This window comes from Anolis carolinensis, chromosome 2, assembly GCF_035594765.1.
Source record: "Anolis carolinensis isolate JA03-04 chromosome 2, rAnoCar3.1.pri, whole genome shotgun sequence".
In the NCBI taxonomy this organism is placed as follows: domain Eukaryota; kingdom Metazoa; phylum Chordata; class Lepidosauria; order Squamata; family Dactyloidae; genus Anolis; species Anolis carolinensis.
In genome coordinates, this window is record NC_085842.1 from 112,148,965 (window position 1) to 112,163,408 (window position 14,444).

Genomic DNA, 14,444 nt, shown 5'->3' on the forward strand with positions numbered 1-14,444 from the left:
AGAGAAATGGGTGAAACTAACAAAATGCATTTCAACATGGACAAATGCAGGACACCACTTAGGCAGAAAAAATGGAATGCAAAGATACACAATGGGGGACAATGCCTGGCTCGACAGCAGTTCGTGCGAAAAAGATCTTGGAGTCCTTGTGGACAACAAGTTAAACATGAGCCAACAATGTGATGTGGCGGCAAGAAAAGCCAATGGGATTTTGCCCTGCATCAATAGAAATATAGTGTCTAGATCCAGGGAAGTCATGCTACCCCTATATTCTGCCTTGGTCAGACCACACCTGGAATACTGTGTCCAATTCTGGGCACTGCAGTTGAAGGGAGATGTTGACAAGCTGGAATGTGTCCAGAGGAGGGCGACTAAAATGATCAAGGGTCTGGAGAACAAGCCATATGAGGAGCGGCTTAAAGAACTGGGCATGTTTAGCCTGCAGAAGAGATGGCTGAGTTGAGACATGATAGCCATGTATAAATATGTGAGGGGAAGTCATAGGGAGGAGGGAGGAGGGAGCAAGCTTGTTTTCTGCTGCCCTGCAGACTAGGACGCGGAACAATGGCTTCAAACTGCAGGAAAGGAGATTCCACCTGAACATTAGGAAGAACTTCTTCACTGTGAGAGCTGTTTGGCAGTGGAACTCTCTGCCCCAGGATGTAGTTGAGGCTCCTCCTTTGGAGGCTTTTAAGCAGAGGCTGGATGGCCATCTGTCAGGGGTGCTTTGAATGTCATTTTCCTGCTTCTTGGCAGGGGATTGGACTGGATGACCCATGAGGTCTCTTTCAACTCTATGATTCTATGATTTTATAATTCTAACCAATGGCCAAAATTGATTTTTTTTCCTTTTCTGCAAAGTACAATTCTTTTAATTTTGCTTGCACGCATTTTACTGTTATTGCATAGCACAGTTGTGGGCAAGTTGCAACTGGTATTTTTTAAAAAAATAAAGTGTTGGAGGGTTTTATTTGTTTGTTTTTGTTTGGGTTTTTTTTTGTTTTTTTTGTTTTTTTGCCCCAATGCTCTTTGTGGTGTTTAGGCCATTTTTCCCTCCCCTCCCTGTGCCATTTTAGACTTTAAAAAAAAAAAACCAAGAAGTAAACAGATAGTGACTTCCAGGTATTCCAGTAATTAAAAAAGGGTCTTTACTAGGATCAAAATTCCCCAACATGCCATGGTGAAGATTCTCCCCACACTCCCACAGGGAGGATTGCAATCAAAAACAACAAAATGTTCTAGTTATGTTGTCCCCCAAAAGGACAATGAATTTGTGCCCAATGCACTGTAGCCAGAGGTAGAGGATAAAAAAATGATGCCTTTATTCACAATCCTACATAGAAAGGTGTCCTTGGCAATCATTCGCCAAGCCAGCATACTGTTGATCCATTTACAAGCTTTTTTAAAGCTTCTAACTAACAGCATGTTTTTGTCTGATGGGTTTTTTGCCACCTGCCTTGGCATTTGTTGATTGGTTACAATTTGCTCATGACCTGCAAGAGAAGTTAACGCAGCATGCAATAGCTTACACTTGCTACTAAAACATTCCACTGCTTGACACTAACTCTGAACGACCTTGGCCCAGTATCAAAATTTTCTTAGCATAGGTCCCCTAGGCTTGTTCTCCAAGTAGAGAATGCACCACTGCCAACTCTTTCTAAAAGGCCTTCCATGCTTCCAGGATCCTGGGAGCTAAGTTGCTTGGAAGAGATGGCAAATTCCTCAGTCACCCTTCTGAAATTACCTCTGTTTCCAGGACCCCTAAAAATGAGTTACTGCTGCCATTTCTCTCCCTCCCTCAGCTGGAGGAAAAGGGAGAACAAAAAACTGCCAGTTCCATTGTCCCAACTGGCAATAGCATCTTTTCCTTTGAGTGGGGGCTGGAACATGGGAACAGACTGCTCGGGGCCAGAAGGAAGCAATAATTATTACTATTCGGCTATATCCACCTTCGGTGTATAAAGTTGCACAGTCTTGGGACATAGCTGAAGTCTTGGAATTGCTCTACTTCTCCTGGTTTCCTGATGGACATACGACTCTCATGGTGTATGTGAGAAGAACCTCCATCTCTACACATTCCCAGCTAATTCCTAAGTAGATTGTTTCTCTAAGGATAGTTTCACCTATCCTAAGAACTGGTAAAAGCAAAGCACATAGATAGAAGGTCCATTTTCACGTCTTATCCTACTTCCAGGAGAGTAGATTCACATTATGAGGACTAGGGAAAAACAATTTGCCTTTCATATTTCAATTTGATAGAAATTCTAGTGGGAGGAACTGTGTAGTAAACATTGTGATGAATTGTGCAATGTTGTTCAAAACACCACAGCCACAATAGTTAGACTAGCATAACAGGAAATCATTTGTTTGTATTTATTTCCTGTCCTCCACCCAATTTTAAGAATGATGGTATTATTTCCATCTGTTTGCTTAGAAATTTTGGGAGTTGTAACTCAAAAAGTAATTTGTCCAAGTTCTAGTACTGGACAGGCTCCCTACTACTCATGTTCTGCTTTCTCAACCTGGCCAGTAGCAAAATAAAGGGATTATTGTTTAAGCCTAATCTAAGTACCCAAAAGGCACCAGATCCTGTCTGGCCTTAGAAGTTAAGCAAGATCAGTTCTTGTTTAGTACTTGGGTGGTAGCCCAGCAATGAATACTGGGTTCCCGGGTTATATTTCAGAGAAAAAGAACTGACAAAACCACCTCTGGGGATTCCTTGCCTAAGAAAATTCTATGAAATTCACAGGCTGCCATACATCAACAGGCACCTACAAGCAAAGAGGAATGTTAAAGGCCAGATTACAGTAAAATGTTTTAAATGATGTTAACTTTATTTATAATCCACATTTCCATCTCACAGAAAGCTGGAAGCTCTTTAAACTGCAAGAACAAAAAGCATCTACTCTTTGGTGCATAAAAGGTAATTCACATTTCAGCTTAAAATGGAAGGGAATTAGGTGAGCTGCACAGAATGTCAAGATGTTATATAATATAGAATGCTATCATCAGTGTTACGCTGAAACATTTTCAATGCATTTCGAAGAGAAGCAACTGAATTGAGTAGTATACTATGTTGTTGTTACATGCCTTGAATTTTTGTTTCTGACTTACAGAGACTCTAAGGCAGACCTATTGTTGTGAATAAGTCTTCCGAGGCTGTTAGAATCATAGAATCATAGAATAGTAGAGTTGGAAGAGACCTCATGGGCCATCCAGTCCAACCCCCTGCTAAGAAGCAGGAAATGTTAGTGACAATGGTAGGATCAGGAGGGGAAGGAAGACTCCTCGCGAGGAGGGCTCGTTGGAAGACTTACACAGGAAAAGGGTCGGGAAATACTTGAGGAATCCTCAGATGAGGATTCATTTGGGGATTTGGAATAGGATTCTGAGGTGGAAATGACTGCTGAGGACCCTGTGGTGGCGGAAGGAGTTGGCATAGACTGGGCACGGGCTCCGGAGGATCTTGGGGAGGAGACTGCGCCCATGGATGCTGAGGACGCAGGAGAAGCTTGGGGTTCTTCAGAAGCAGACCCCACATGGTCTGCCTGGAGGAATGAGGTCAATTCTGCAGGTGTGGACAGGGTTGGGCGTGGGCAGGGCGATTCTGGCTCTGATGAGGAACTTGGGACGCCTGATCCTAAGGCGTTGGCTGTTTGGAGCTCGGACTCTGATGAGGAGCTTGGGACACCTGATCCTAAGGCGTTGGTTGTTTGGACGCCCAAGGAAACCTAAATAAATTGGGGATTTTTGGGCATTGTTCTTTGCGTGTGGCAAGGTGTTGTTGGGCGCCATTGGGTTTCCTGTACGTGACTCCGAAGACTGGCTTGGGACTTTGCAACCGATGTAAGTTTGATCCGGGTTATTCTATGACGGAGGGCTGGAACTGTGTGGGTTTTCTTTTTGGACTGCATTGTTATTACTATTTTGCATTAGCTGCCTCCGTCGTTTTGGTTCTTTGTGTTACCCCTTGACGTGGACCTTACTGTGACGACTTCATTCCTTGGACCCTGGACTGAACTACGACCTGGTGTATTTCTTCGCTCCCGAATTAGGCTTAGCTTCATTCCCGTCCCTGTGGCTGCTTCCTGTGCTGACCATTGGCTTTGTCTCCGACCTTGATGTTTCTCTCCTGCCCTGACTCCGGACCGGCTTATGACTACTATGACTACGTTCCATTCCTTTGACCACTGGCCCAGCTTCCGACTCTTCACTTTTGTCTCAGTGTTTTTCGGTTTTGGTTTGTTTACACTGCTTTCAGCGGTTGACTCTAGCCCAGTTTGAGCTTCCTTTCAGTTTTGGGACCTTTTCTGTATATTTTGGGTTTCAGAACATTTTGGAACTTCGGGGAGCTTTGTCCTGTGTTTGTTTTGCTATTTTGACCCTGTGCTGCAATTTTGAGCTGAATTTAAGCAACCTAGTTTTAATCCGGATTATCCGGAGATATAATCCGGATTATATTCCAGTTTGCGTTTTTGGGGTTTCTTTGTTTCAGACTGTTTAATCACACTGAAGTTAAATTGTTGCAAGCTCCCAGGACCTCTTGTTGAGCTTTTTTGAGTTATTATTAAATAAACTGAATTTACCTTACTGGCTGGCGTCTGACTCGTGACACCTATCATGTGGTCAGTTTTACAAGATTTGTTCAGAGTAGGGTTGCTTTCGCCTTCATTTGAGGCTGAGAGAGTGTGACCTCCCCAAGGTCACCCAGAGGATTTCCATGGCTTAGCACAGACTTAACCTCTGATTTCCTGATTCATTCAAACCTTATACCACACAGACACCCAGAAATGTAAACATTCATATATTATTGCTCTGTTTACTCTTGTTTCTACTTACTTTTCAGTTTACTCTTTCCCTTTCTCAGATATTTGGTTTGCAAGCACTTCAGAACTATTTAATTTACTTTGCTGTTAATGACAGCAATTGTGATGCTAATATTATTCTTAATAGTAAATCATTTCTGACTTATGGCAATTCTAAGACAAATCTTGCTTTCCTCTAAGGCTGAATGTTACTTTCCAAAGGTTGTCCACTGGGTTTTCATGTCTCAACAAGGCCTGGTAATCCTGAGAGGTTGTCCAACACTCTAACCGCTACACTATACTGGCCAAGAAAAAAAAATCCAGCAACTGAAATAATCTACCAGTTTGCATGATTTAAGAAACAAGGCTACTTATTACATTGCAATTAGTATTATTTCTGTTCAATTAGAGTTCTCCAGAATCCCAGCTGCTGGAACCTTGTGGTGGATTCCCTGTGGAGAAGCCTGCTGGAAGCTCCTTGAACAGCAACAACAAAAGCAAATTGCCTCCTGTGCTCTTTGGTGTATAAAACAATTTCTGTGTCCATGAGAAGAATTTGGAACCTGATAATAAACCATTTTGTAAAAGCCATAATGACAGAGAAATCAAAAGGGGGAAGAAAGGAGTTCTTGTATTATGGCAAAATTAAACCAGCATTGAAGGAGAAAAAAGGAAAAAAGATTTACAACTTATATTGTTACAGAAGAGGGAGCACCTAATCTTGAAAAGAATAAGGAGGGAATGCAAAATAGCTAAAAGAAGGGCAATAAAAGGACAGCAGATTAGTGTTTAGTTTCATAAGAGTTATCAGAGAAATTAATTATCATTTTCTCAGGGGTTCCAGTATTTATTAATCTGAAACAGGTCTCCCAAAGTAGTTATTCCTACAAGTTTGGGATAACTAGCAATACAGATCTATTATTGTTGATTAAAGTAAAATGAATAAAATTAAAATCTTCAAAATGACCTGAGCTGGACTTGTGAACTTCTGCTACACTAAGGAATGTTAAGAACAGCTGAAAGCAGAGAATGTGTTTGAGAAACTGGAAGAGGAGAGAGAAATAATTACGGTAGTCTGGTCCAGGAATATTGCCATGATGCCAGACCAAATAAATGTTTCCTGAATTGTGCTACCTGAGCCCACTTGCACCATTAGCCAACCCAGACTCAAAGTGTTAATTCAAAAGGAATTCAATCTAGTTCTTCTAGAAACAGCCATGTGTGCCAAAATACATCCCATTTCTTTCTACAATGCATCTCATAGCAAGAAAATAAAATAGCAGCAAGAGTGTAGGAAAGATCCATGTCACAGTGAAGTGGAAGTAACCTATGGGAGAATGGTGTTAATTGGAGGGTTATTTTTAGAGTTCCTCTATTGCTTTTAAACTGAAGTGTATAGTGGTACCATATGTGCCTATTCTTGTGCCTCAGTTTGAGTATCTTTTCTTGTACATTCACTGTTTAATGAATCATACAAGCACTAGTTATAAGATACTTTAATATTTTAAAATGGGCATCAAGCTTACATTGACTCACTTGCATGGTCTTTCCAGTTATCTTCATGGGCATATCTGGGAGTCAGGACAAAATAAGATAGATGCGTCCTAAAATGCTGTATGAGTTTGGACTTGTTTTCAAACAGAAAAATACCAGCCAAATCATAAGCTTCAGCGGTTTGGAACAATTCCTCCCATGGAATGATATGCTTCACTTCTTCTCTGCTACATATCAGCATGAAAGTGTGAAAACTTAGATAAGTAGCGTCTTTTGTTTCCTGTCTGCCAGGCTTGAAAGGCAATAAAAACAAGGTTTGTGGAGAGTGCTTATTTACAGGGGGTAGGAAGGACAAGGAACTAGCTTAGGATCTGTAGTTTGTTGCATCTTCAATCAAGCGCCTTATGCAGGATCTTTCAAACCAAATTCAGCAAGGCTGCTAGGATTTCTCTGAAAACAGAGGATGGTGACATTTTGCAGAACAACTTCTGCCTTCCTATTGTCCTTCCCATTCCACCAGGGCTTTTTCCACAACTGAGGCCCCTTCCACACAGCTGTATAAAATCCATATTGAACTGGATTATATGGCAGTGTGGACTCAAATAATCCAGTTCAAACAGATATTGTGGATTATTCCCCTTTATATTATGAGTTATATGGCTGTGCAGAAGGGCCCTAAGTGGGACTGAAACCAGTGTAATCCTTCCTTAAGGTATATTGATTCATCCAGTGACTTTATGTTGACCATGGCAAATAACTAAATGGCATCCATTCCCTTTTCCATTTACAAAAGATGGATGGAATTGCTGTTACATCTTATGGGTCAGAAAAAGCAAGATATTAATTAGATTTTATTTAAGTGTATAGCACAATGAACAGATTTTAGGGCAACATTTAATAGATTGTCAGTGCAATTTTTCAGGAGAAAATGTGCTAAATTCCAGGTGAGGTGTAGCAAATTCTCTTCTGTTGCCTTTGTGGTACAGAGGAAAGCATCCTACACTGCCGCTGACTTCAGCATCCAAAAGAAGCAGAGATATTTTGCATGACCATGCTTGCCCGACGTTTGACAATTGGACAAAATAAATCTTACTGTAAACACACAGTGTGCTTTGTGGCTAACAACAATCTGAAGGTTTTACATTGTGTATTGATACTTGTAATAACAGTTACCTCCCTGGTGCAGATGTGACAATGAGTTTCTAAAAGGCAGGAGTCGTTTTCTTTTTGGTAGTGACTTTGAGCTTGAGCCTTCACTCTTCTACAGAATAGAACTCTCAAGTGTCAAATTAGTATGCCGTATTGAAAGAGAAGAGACTGCCAAAGGCCATTTGGCACAGAAAAACAGAAGGAAAACCAAACTTGCCACTAAACATGCACTCCACAGGAAGCTGCCTGAACAATGATGGTTCCCTAATGAGCTGACTTGCATTAGACCTATGCAAACAAATGCTTGACAGGACTTCACATTTTTCTCTCATTCCGTGCATACCAGAATCCAACACAGTTCAACTTAGGGCTCTATTTAAGAATCAGACTCCCTTTCTTTGTGTCTTATAGTCTACTCCCCAAGCAAAAGCTGATCATCCATCTGTAGAATTTTGTTTTGTGTCAAAAGCATTGCATAACAAATACATTTTAAAAAATGATGAAAAAAATAGAGGAAATCACAAACAACTAAATAGTTTTAGACCAAAAGTGGGCAACAGCAACTGCATTGTCCGTAGCTTTAAGCAACTCCTCCTCTGTACATGAGGCAGGACATTGTGGGCAAGCATACATATGAGGAGTTGTTTGTTCTGCTCCACAGTCACACAAGGTGGAGGATTCCTCCAGGTAGTGCCACCTCGCCAAGTTGTCTTTAGATCTGCCCACTCCGCTTCTGAGTCTGTTCAGGGACTTCCATGTTGCCCATTCTTGGTTTGCTCCAGGAGGAAGACCCTCGTGGGGGCCATCCAGTTGGAATTGCCAGGTTTAGCTGCCCAGAGGGACACTCTTGCTGCTGCTGGAGGAACATCAAGAGGAGTGGTGGTTCTCATGAAGCCCTTCCTTGATTTGAGTCTGGTGGGAGGAGGCTGATAGTCATGCAGTGGATGGCTTTCACAATGTTCGACCTTATTTCTCTCACAGTTAGCAGCAACTTCCCGTCGCACGTCAGGAACGGCAATGCCAGCTAACTTGTAGAGTTTATCAACAGGTGTAGGTTTAAGGCATCCTGTGATTATTCTGCATGTTTCGTTTGGTGCTATGTCCACTTGCTTCGCATGGGCAGACTTTTGCCAGACAGGACAGGTGTACTCAGCAGTTGAGAAAGACAAAGCCAGGGCTGATGTTCTTATTACTTGTGGGTCTGCACCCCATGCACTGCCAGTCAGTTTCCGCAGGATGTTGTTGCGTGCAGCTACTTTGTGCTTGGTGTTCATGCAGTGTTTCCTATATGTTAGTGTTCGATCTAAGGTGAGACCAAGATATTTAGGATGGAAACAGTGTTCGAGCTCTTGGCCTTCCCAAGTAACTTTCAGTTTCCTGTTGGCTTCGCGGTTACGTAGGTGGAAAGCACACACTTGTGTCTTGGCAGGGTTAGGCTTCAGGTGGTTCTCTTTGTAGTGGCTGGAGAGATCTTTCAAGGCATTAGTGAGTTGGTTTTCAACTGTTTCAAAATCTTTCGCTTGTGTTGTAAGGCCAAGGTCATCAGCATATATAAAGCTCTTTGTGAGTGGTGGTAGTGGTTGATCGTTCATGAAGATGTTAAATAAGGTCGGGGCAAGAACGCTGCCTTGGGGTAAACCATTCTTTTGCCTCCTCCATCTGCTTTTCTGGCCCTGAAACTCCACATAGAAGCTGCGGTTTTCTAAGAGGGTCTGGACAGTTTTTGTAAAGTCAAAGTCCCGGGTGATATGGTAGACTTTATGAAGCATTTTTCTATGTTGCACCGTGTCATAGGCTGCCGTAAGGTCCACAAAAACTGTTCCCGTAATGCAGCCTTTCTCATAGCCTTCCTCGATATGCTCAGATGAAGAATTTGACCTGTACAGTTTTTCCCTTGTCTGAAACCTGCTTGTTGTACAATAAGCTTGGGTTCGATAACAGGTCCTAGTCGATTTAATAGCATCCTCTCATAGACTTTATATAGATAACATAAGAGGGAGATTGGTCGGTAGTTCCTGGCATTGGAGGCATCTTTACCAGGTTTTAAAATGGCAGCTTTCCTCCATGCTCTGGGAATCTGTTTGTGTGCCAAGCATTGATTGTAGAATTTCAAAAGCCAGTTTTCAGCTTTGGGCCCCAAGTGTTTGATTTGCTCCATCATCAGGTCATCTAGGCCAGGTGCTTTACCAGTCTTACATCACTTGATGGCTTCTCTGAGTTATTTCAGGTTTAGAGGAGAAGACAACTAGTGGGTTTCAAGTTCTGGCACCCTGTTGATTTTCATCTTTATTCTGCTGCAGTTGGTTTTCCCATTCTGAATTAGCTGGTGAGCTATCTGGTCTGGTGTCACATTTGCGTGTCCATGGTTGATCAGAGGGTCACTATCCAGGCGTCTCAGCAGTTGCCAAGCTTTTCGGCTACTCTTGGACATGTCAAGGTTCTCAAGCAGCTCTATCCATAGGTCTTTCTTAGCATTAGCTAAGGCTGTAGATAGTTTTTGGCCTGCTGCTATAGTCCCATCACTGTATGGATTATCTTGAAATAGTCTGAGATATTCCTGTAGCTGATTTAGCAATTCTTCGTTTAGGCCTGGTAGGTAGCTTGTGTGACAGCCTCTAGGGATTGAGAACCTTGAGGATATTTTCACAGCTTCTACAAACAGGTCATAATTTTCTGTAGAAGGTTCTATATCAGAAATAGCAGCTTCCATCTGTAGAAAATTCTATAGCAGGGGTCCTCAAACTTTTTAAGTGGAGGGCCAGTTCATAGTCCCTCAGGCTGTTGAGGGGCCGAATTATCATTTGAAAAAAAAATACGAACAAATTCCTATGCACACTGCACATGTCTTATTTGTAGTGCAAAAAAAAACCCCAACAACAACTATTTATTTATTTACTACATTTATACCCCACCCTCTCTTACCCCGAAGGGAACTCAGAGCGACACACAAGTTGTAGGTACATACAATATATTATATTATTGGCATAGCACAATGTTAGCATTATATATTACTATATTGTCCTATACCACTATACCGTAATATTATTAGTAATATTACATTTAATATGTAATATATAATAAATATTATTATATTGTATAATTATTAGTATTATATTGTATTACATTATAATATTAGTATCAATATTATATGTATACACAAAATATTCAATTACCATAGCACTGTATTAGTAAATGAAAGAACAATACAATATTTAAAAATAAAAACAATTTTAACCAACATAAACCTATCAGGATTTCAATGGGAAGTGTGGGCCTGCTTCTGGCCAATGAGATAGTCAAGTTAAGTAGGATTGCTGGTATTGTGTGCCTTCAAGTCATTTCAGACTTTGGGCAAGGCGAAGTCTAAAACTAAGAGCGGGGGCCAGGTAAATGACCTTGGAGGGCCGCATCCGGCCCGCGGGCCTTAGTTTGGGGACCCCTATTCTATAGTAAGACCTTATTGATACGAAAGTTGTCTCCTGGTAGCAAAGAAGTGCTTCAGGGCACATCCAGAAAGCCCCTTTAATGTGGGACTTCCCACAATAAAAAGGGAGCTGTGTAGATGGCATCTGTGAAAAACATGAATTAATTTGTCACAAACCAGGAAAACCCTGGTTTGTGGCAAATTAATTTGATAGTGGGTTTATTCCATGCCTTCTTGGAAGGTGCGGGATAAATCTAGTACTTCCACTGTGTAGACTGCAGTCCAGACAGCAATCCTCAGATTTTCTGGGCTAAATTAGCCCGGAAAACCACAAGGACAACAACCCCCCTCCTCAAAATCCTCCCAACCCCCTTAAAAAACCCTCCATTAGAGTGGTCCTGCAGCTCTTCTGGCATGTAGGAATAATGTGCCAGGAGAGCAGGGGGGGGGGGATAATTCCTACATGCCAGGAGAGCTACAGGACCACTCTAATGGAGGCCCAGTAAATTATTTTACTTTTTAAAGGGGTTTGGGGGACTTTTGGGGAGGACAGTGTCCGGGTGTTCTCCCAGAAGGTTCCGGGAGAACATCTGGACACCCACCCGAGAAAGTACGGGCTTTCTGAGGTGTGTGTGGATAGGAACCCTGGAACATTCATGTTTTTTAAATGCAAATGTTCCCAGGATAAATGCCTGTCTGGATGTGCTCTTAGATGATTTGTCAGAAAAGGAACTTCAGGGAAGATAGAGCTCAAAAACAGCTTTACAACCACATTTGTGGTTTTTAACTTTGAACAGGTTTTTAATGGTTTTTAACTATGAATTTTAATACTGTTTATATTTAATTATGTTTTAATGTTTACATATTTGTATATTTTAAATTGTATGCTTTTATGTTAAGCTGTTTTATTCTCCTTCAGGAGAGATAAAGCAGGATATAAATATAATAATAATAATAATAATAATAATAATAATAATAATAATAATAATATAGGCCACCCCGCTCCAATGGGGGCTCTTACAATGCACAATTATAGCATTATGGTTCCACTTTAACTGCCTTGGCTGCGTTCTGGTGTTTGTAGTTTGGCACCAGATGAGTTCTTTGTCTGAATACTGAAAATGTTCCTTCCTAACCTGTCTATCCTAGAATTACACAAGATGTAGCCATGGCAGTTGAAATGGAATAATAGTGGTACAGTTGTACAGCCCCTACATCACAATGTGAAGTATGATTATAAAAAAGGAGAACAAGACAAAATGGGGATGTAGGTGTGCAGGATACAAACAAGGGCCAGCATTAGAATAACAGACTCATAGGATCCTAGAGTTGGAAGGACCTACCAGCTGTTAGGATTTGAGTTGAAGTCCAAAACACTTGGAGAGCTGAAGTTTGCCCATACCTGCTCTAGCCCACCCCCACCATACAGCAATACACCACCAAAGCACTCCTGAAAGATACTCATCAACATCTGCTTAAGGAAATCCAAAGGAGAGTCTGTTGACCTATGATGCAATCAGTTCTATTGTTGAACCACTCATAGAAAAAGGTCTTCCAAATGTTTCAATACAATTGCTTTTCTTGTAATTGGAATTCATTAGTTTAGTTCTCGTTTTCAGAGAATCAGAAAATACATTTATTCTACATGACATCCTCACATCTCACAATCTTCTTTTCTCCAAGCTAATCATATTTAGCTCCCTAAGTAATTCCTCATCAATACTAGGTTTCCAGCCTTTTCATCACCTTGGTTATCTTTTTGTGGACACATTCCAGCTTGTCAAAATTCTTGAACTGTGATGTCCAGAAGATGCCACAACTGATCAAATTTCCAAATGTTTTCTCAAAATTGACATCTACAACATAAACACTCAAGAATAACCAAAGCAATAAGATCTTCTGACTATTGGACAAAGGCTAGTGAATGTTTACCTTTCAGCTGTTGTTGAATATGCAGAATTCAACAACATTAAAATTCACACCATAGGACTGTAATGTGAAAGAACTTGGGCATTAAACAATATTAAGATTTTTTTAAAAAAAATACAAAATACATTATAAGCATAACCAACCAAAAATGAGTACTTATATACAGTAACTGTCCTGAAGGCAAGCAGAAGATATAAAAGTACATACTGCTTGACTGGCAATCCTGATAAATGACTTCATCCAAATTATGTGATAATAACTGTTGGCTTCACATAATCAGCACAAGTCTGATTAAACTACAGGCTTACTAAAAACCAAACACAATGGCTGTTAATAACAAGCAAAAGCCATATACAGGCAATCTCCGGGTTACAAAAATTAGACTTACAAATGACTCATAGTTAAGAATGGGGGTGAGACATCAGGAAGTGAGAGAAATCTACCCCAGGAAGGGAAATTCACTCCTGAAAGACTTATCATGGGGAAATAGTGTCTCAACTGAAGCTTTCTTTCCAATCCTTGTTTCCACAACAAGCTAAATGGTTCAAAATCTGATTATTGCAGGGACAGAAAGTGAGGTGAAATCTCATGACCAGGGGCACAGACAGCAAAACAAACACCACATATATGGCTGGAGTTACACTGAAAAATGTATCTGTTCTGACATGCATGCAAATTCAACTTAAGAACAAACCTACAGAATCTATGTTGTTTGTAACTTGTGGACTGCCTGTATGCCATTGGTCAGGCCTCTTGATGCTGCATAACAGTTTATAAGGAAGTAATTGTAAGACAAATTAATGACAAATTAATAAACATACAGCCATAAAAACCTGTAATGTATGTTGACAGTTTGACAGAATTTTTAGTGATGAGTGAATATATAAAAAGATGAATTGAGTTCTTGTAGAAAACAAAATACATTTAATTGCAGAAATGCCAAACCCTGTAAGCCTCTTCTGGTTTTTCTCATCTGAAGGTAGCTGTCACTTCTGCAAATGAGGTAGAGAAGAGAATAGGACCATTTGTTACAAGAATTACAAGTTCCTTTCCCTCATACTTCATGTCATCCTGCATCCACCCTGCTGAGAGACATGCCTCCATCCACTGACTCCCAGTTACTTTGTATCCAACTTTTCCTTACTCAAGAGAAAGCTCCTCAATGCAATTCCAATTGATTATTTTACAATCATTATTGTGAGCATGTGTGTGCATATTTCCTATATGTGTACATTTTGTGTAGACACTATGGGCCCCGGGGCTAAATGTATCTCTCCAAGACTGTTATTTTTTCTAACCTTCAGCCCATCCAGACTTCTCAACTGCCCTTTTACTTGTCATTAAAAAGGGAAGATTTTCCTAGAGGCTTCCAGGGTTAGCAATTTATTTTAAAAATAGCTTATACTCCACTCCTCACCTTGAACCATTTAACTTTAATACGTATGTTTAGATCTAAACCAGAAGGCGCTCCAGATTTTTGAGTGAGTGCATTTTTGTTGGTTCACGTGGCCCCAGAGGGCCCTAGGGACAGAAATTGCCCCCTCCTCATAGCATAATCATAATAATAATCTTCATCATCATCATCATCACTTTATTTTTGTACCCCACCTCAATCTCCCTGAAGGGATTTGGAGTGGATTACA

The 14,444-nt window shown here is 40.8% G+C and overlaps 1 protein-coding gene across 2 annotated transcripts in view; it reads right to left on the reverse strand.

The window, feature by feature from the left end:
- grxcr2 (glutaredoxin and cysteine rich domain containing 2) overlaps positions 1-14,444 on the reverse strand; it is a 65,490-nt gene that overhangs the window by 24,969 nt on the left and 26,077 nt on the right. The window lies entirely within an intron of this gene.